Source organism: Arachis ipaensis, chromosome B09 (genome assembly GCF_000816755.2).
Source record: "Arachis ipaensis cultivar K30076 chromosome B09, Araip1.1, whole genome shotgun sequence".
NCBI classification, from domain to species: domain Eukaryota; kingdom Viridiplantae; phylum Streptophyta; class Magnoliopsida; order Fabales; family Fabaceae; genus Arachis; species Arachis ipaensis.
Window position 1 is genome coordinate 135,348,694 of NC_029793.2, and position 6,576 is coordinate 135,355,269.

The 6,576-nt window shown below is 32.4% G+C and overlaps 1 long non-coding RNA gene across 2 annotated transcripts; it reads right to left on the reverse strand.

Annotated features, from left to right (window-relative positions):
- On the reverse strand, positions 634-4,554 carry LOC110266280. 2 transcript variants are annotated; one of them, XR_002353495.1, is made up of 4 exons: positions 4,157-4,554; positions 2,784-2,873; positions 2,388-2,490; positions 634-1,514 (listed from the first exon to the last, which is right to left on the reverse strand). It is a non-coding gene; the product is annotated as an uncharacterized LOC110266280 (long non-coding RNA). The 2 variants fall into 2 exon arrangements; XR_002353496.1 differs by lacking the exon at positions 4,157-4,554 and adding an exon at positions 3,447-3,499.

Sequence of the window (6,576 nt, forward strand, 5' to 3'; positions counted from 1 at the left end):
CTATATTCTCCCAATATAAAAGACTTTTTCTTTTTACACTGATAAACACTAATCATTATACATAAACCTTTAATGTAGAGCAATGACATTAAAAGTGATCATCTATTTTCTAAATATGTCTTAAAGGAGCAATAAAAAATGCTATAATTTGCATCTAACTACATTGCAAATATAATATATCTCTTTGTAATCTCCTACTTAACCCACCAATAACATAAAACAAAACATATTAAGCTTCAACACAAACAATAACAACAATAATACTAACAAAACATAGTTTAAGAAGAAGAACCAAACATGCAACAAAGTCAGTGATATAATTATATACGATGAACTTAGTTTCTGTGCTCACTAAAAAACACTGCAATGACAGTTTTAATGAAGTAAAATTATTTATCACTGACCAACAAAGTTGAATAATAATGCAGTGATTAAACCTTAGATTAAGAAGTTCTTTCATCTACGTCGACATCTATGTTAAGTCAACAACTGTGTATCTTTAATGTGCAACAAATAATTATATATTTGCTAATCTTATAGTTATTTCCATACTCTCGATTATAATAATTAAAAATGAGATTATCGGTAGCACAATAACTACATCATCTCCAAAAATCAATGGCACAAATTGAATGGTGAACAGCTCAATCTGTTATCATCTAAGTTGAAAATAAAATCTTGAAAATGGAATACACAAGAGTTCAAATCAAAAGGGGAGCGAGGAACAACACAAAAGGCAAGAGAGAGCAATTGAATACTTCTCTGTACTTTTCTACTTATTTTAAGTGTGATGCTATTTTACTCCAGCATTTTATGAAACAACTCCTCAACTTATGTTTAGGAAAGAAAAAAGCTATAGCCTATGGGAAAAACCATTGTTGTTATAAATAGCTTTTACTAAATTTCTTTAAATTATAAAAAAACACCCAACTTCAAGAGCGATAGCATTTTCAAGAGAAGCAACTCTAACTTCAAGGGCAGTAGTATCTCCAATTTTCTGCTATTGTCCTGGGACTCCTAATAGTCCAGAAAACTACTCCATGGTTTGGTTTGTTTTAAACCATCTCATCAAAGTATCACATGATTAAGTTTCACATGAAAATCCTGAATGAGAAAAAAGATTGCTTTCAACCTGTGATTAAAATACCTGTATAATTGAGGTGGTATAAATAACGTTAAATTAAACTCTAAGATAAAATATATCTTTGGACTTGATAAAAATGTTATCAATCATGTCAAATGAGGCATAAAGTATAGAAATTTAATGTCAAAATTTCAATTTATAGCATCAATATCAACCATCCTGGGCAGCAATTTTTTTCTTCCTCTAATAACAACATAAATGCAAAACGCAATGAAAGGAAATATAAAGAATAGTGTTACCTGGGGGAGGTTGCAGGCAATCAGAGACTCCATCGGAGATGATAACAAATATGTCCTTTTTGGATCCACTGTTGCGAATCAATTTCCCAAGAGCTCGAACGCCAAGAAAAAATTCCAAAAAATGTTAGTACCTGCCAGAGAGAGAATATTAAGCCCTGATTAATTTGAGGCACTAAAAAAATTGATATTAAAAAAGAAAAAAAATCCAATAAATATCATGAATTTTCACCAATATAAATTAAGATGACTCAAAAATCAAATTACACAGTCTATGACCCAGCAACAAATTAAAACTAAACGGCTAGAAACTGATTAGTTACTAATTACTAATAATAATAAGAAAAAATAAAATAACACAATGCAAGGAACATACCTTTAATCCACACAATTTTCATCTTTACAAAAATGGTTTAGTATTCAATTTTCACACCTTTAATCCAAGCAATTGAAAATTATGAACATTGAGAATAACTCAAATTATTTATAATCTTATCTTATATTGCACTATATTATTATTAAAAGATGAAATTACTAAGCTAACATCTTCTTTCAAAGGAACCATGTACAATTCCAATGAGAAAAAATTGCTTTTGACCTGTTTTTTCCGTAATCAAACACATAAAAACATTACATATTAGACTCTATCTCAAGACATTATTCTTTAAATCATCTATACTTATTGGAACTTTCTCATATTGCAATAGCCAAAGAGTTTTTTTTTGTCAAAAAATAAAAAACAAAAACATGAAGATCAGACCCAGGCAACAACAAACACCAAAACTACAGCAGACAAAATATGTACCACTCCTCTAGACTCCTTTCCTTTTGACTATAGAATCGATTTTTCACTCCTGCTATATACACCAAATTACTTATAAAACAGTGACAGCCACACTTCCCTTTTGTCCCTATGAATCGTCCAACCGGCCGAAAATGCAAAGCAACTAAATGCTTTCCCTAGCTATACCCAGTGCATAGGAAATAATAAGTCATAAAAGTGATACCTTTTAGCTATTGCACGTCTTCCAGTGCACTTTCTTCTTTTTTCCCTGATATTGAAAGTTTATCCTGGTCCTTAGCCAGAGCAGATTTCTCTTCAAAAGTAATCTATACATTATGTTAGTAGAATAAAAACAAAAATTACTTCCTTCAAAAGCAGAGGTCACCAACTTATCAAAAGACAATAATTAATTGTTTGATCTATTTTATGAAGCAAGCAGCAGTTATAAGCTAATATCAAAACAAAAATAACTGCATCCTAGATAATATGTACTAAAGTTATATATTTTATCCTACTCAAACATTCCCACCAAGAATTACAACACACTACTATGAAAGCATTTCCTTAAAAATAATACTTTTACCCAACAATTATATGTGATAACAGAAAACTTTCATACCTTTTAGTGCCTCCTTTAAACACTGCAATCACGGCTAAGCAAAGTTGTAACATTTCATAAAAGCTGCATCTCCCAAAACCTGTTTCTCCTCTATTTTTAGTAAAAAAGCCAAATAAAATAACTAGTTTAGAAAAGATGATTTTTTTTTTTGAAGCAATAGTGTTATTATGAACTCATATACTGATTCTTCTTCACACAAACAAATACATACTGCATCAGTGCATATGAAAAAACCTATCTCCTTAGCACTTTATATTTTCCATAAACCTAACAATAGAATTCAAGAAAAACATATTAAGCTAATAAAATGAAATAAGAAAAAACTAACACAACTAATGAGCTGCATTTCATAGTGATACATACTAAACCCAATGCTGGGTATGAGTAGATAATATTTAATTCAGATTCCAACATGCTAGCATATGTAAGATGAATCTGATCAAAATTTTAAAGTTGTACAGCCTTAGCAATTTCTTTATGGTTTTTCTCGTCCTACTTTTTCTTTCTTAATTTATGCCAGTGAACATTCCATAAGGAGAAAAGGGAAACTAAATCCATTTACCAAAGGTAAGAAACCGAAAAGAATACTCAATATATATTAGTATATATCATCACATAATATAATGGAAACATAGGAAATAGTAAGACAACGAAATGTGATACCTTTTAGCTGTTGCACAATATCTTTAAGTAAGCTTTCTTATTTTTTCAATTTTGAAAGTTCAGCCTCATACTTAGTCAGAGCTAATTTTGCTTTTTCAAATTCTTCCTTCTAAAGCTTGACACTGTCTTGATATGTAGCAGTATTATTTATCATCTTATCCCAAGCAGGTATTTTGGACATGTTACTTTGCCATCAATTCCATCACAGTAGACTATACATTATAACAATGGAGTAAAAACAAAAATTAACTTCCTTCAGAAACTGAGGTCACTGATGTATAGAAGATGATAATTAATAGTTTTAACTTTATTATGAAGCAAACAACCCTTATAATGTATGTTCACAACAAAAGTTTTTTGTGACTACACAGCTTAGGATTTTAAGATAACACAACTACACAACTTAGGATTTTAAGACAATACTACATAATACTAACAGAACCAAATTAAAGACAATAAAAAAAACTCAGAGGCAAATAAGAGAGATCATGATATCAGGCTTCAACCCACAAAAGGCGTTCATACCACACAAACTCATTTTTCCCCTGTTGTTCCTTTTTTCTAGGGAGACCAAAAATTGCACAAAAATTCATTACACACTTATAATCTAAATTACAATTGGAGAAGTTGCAAACTCTTTGCAGCACAAACAAAAATTCCAGGAAACCAAAAAGGAAAGATAGGAAGGGAACATGAAGAATTTTAAGTACCCCATTCCTGGTTGAATCGAAACCACTCTTATCAACCTCAGGGTCCAAATCCCCTACGTACAACAACGCCATAATAATCACATTCGCAGCACCTACTGTCGGGCTGCGAAGGAGCGGTTGCGACGCGGTTTTGTAGTGGACGCGGGTTCATTGGCACCCTCTTCTCCTTCTCTCTCTGTCTTTGTTTTCTTCTCTGCTTCGTTCTGCCTTTCGCCTCGACGTCAACCACCGTCTCCCCCACCCTTCCTCCTCCACCGCCGCACGTGCCCTCCCTATCGCCATCCTTGAGGAATGCATTGAAGCTCGCCACTGTCAGATCCAGTCCCTCCTTGTTGACAACCAGCACCTCGCTGCTACCCACGTCGCCCTCAAGCAGGACCTCGCTGCATTTCTGTTTTTTATCATCTCTTCTCTTTTTTTAAATTTTTTATTTTTTAATGAAAAAGGTGAAGAAACAAACATAGAGTTAAACCCCAAAATGGTCCCTGAGATTGGCGTCGTGCACTAAAATCGTCCCTGAGATTCCAATTATACCAATTACGTCCCTGAGATTGACAAAAATGCATGACCTATTTTTCATTAACGACGTGATGACATGGCTTGATGACATGGCCCGTTAGTGACACGTGTCACTTCATGATTTGGCCACGTGTAATGGTATGATGATGTGTTGACTAGTGACACGTGTCATGCTGATGTGGATAGTTATGCCACGTGTCACAATGCTATTTGGCCACGTGTCTGTTTGTGCCACGTGTTGCAACCGTATTTGTCCACGTGTTATCCATTATGCCATCATTGTAGATGCACCAAATTAGTCCATTATTTTGTATTAAGTGACTCATTTTAGTCTCTAAAATTGAATCTCGTGCACCAAACTACTCCTTTCACCAGTTTTTTCTCTTTTTTTAAAAAATTTAAAATTTTCAATATCTTGGATGCACTATTTTCAATTCTATTTTTTCACATATCGTTTAAATACAAGTGTTGTTATAAAAAATTTTAAGATGTTAGTTTTAATTATATAATTTTTTCTATAATAATTTAACATTGATAAATTTTATAATATATAAATATGTTATTATAAAAAAAGAATTATATGATTGATTAGACAAATTTTTTTATCAAAAAATATGTGTTTTTAACAAAAAATTAAGAATTAAAATACACATTTTTTCTGATTTTTATGAAATACACGTTTTTGTTGTGTGTAAATGGGTTAGATTGAAGGCACTTCAAGCACCCCCACTACCATCTTCGAAAGATGTCGGAGATGCTAATGGGGGGTGCTTGAAATGTCTTCACGTCAACTCCAAGACGGTGGTTAGGGGTACCCGCAAGAGAAATATTTTATAAAAGCACTTGTATTTAAATAACATATGAAAAAATAGAATTGGAATTAATAATGGATTCAAAGATATTGAGAATTTTGAATTTATAGAAAAAAGGAGAAAAAACTAGTGAATGGACTAGTTTGGTGCACAACATTCAATTTCAGGGACTAAAATGAGTCACTTAATGCAAAGTGAGGGACTAATTTGGTGCATCTACAATGATGACATAATGGATGACACGTGGACGAATACGGTTGAGACACGTGGCACAAACAGACACATGGCCAAATAGCATTGTGACACGTGGCACAACCATCCACATCAGCATGCCACGTCGTGTCACTGGTCAACACATCATCATACCATTACATGTGGCCAAATCATGGAGTGACACGTATCACTAGCAGGCCACATCATTAAGCCATGTCATCACATCGTTAATGGAAAATGAGTTAGGGACTAACATGATGCATTTTTGTCAATCTCAGGGACGTAATTAGTGCAATTGGAATCTCAGGGACGATTTTAGTGCACGACACCAATCTCAGGGACTATTTTGAGGTTTAACTCAACAAACATATATATGATAATGAGAGAGAGAATGATTTTGGGAGTGATAGAGAGCTGAAAGTGTGAAACAAAATGGTTTTAAATTTGAATTTCGTTAAACTCCCGCCCAATATTCTTCTATATTAGTATGTTACACTTTAGTTTTTATTATTTTATTAAATTTTATTGTTTTACCACTTGAAAAAATTTTTTTAGATTGAATCGGGTGACCCAAAGCATGATACGAACTCATCTAAAAGTAACAACGAGTAGAAATGACAAATCTGAACCAAGTAAAATATGCCTTGGGTCCACACCAGATTTCGAGTTAAGTCGGATCTTGAACAGTTGAACACCCCTAATTGTAAGCTTGTATACCAATAATGTTAAATGTACACTAAAATTAACTAGTAGTACAAATATATGTTGAAATATAAAATGCATATTAAAAATGAGTTAAACAATGTATATATAATGACTGATTTTAATAGTTGATTTTAGTATATAAATAATATTTTTTATTTTCTATTAATAATT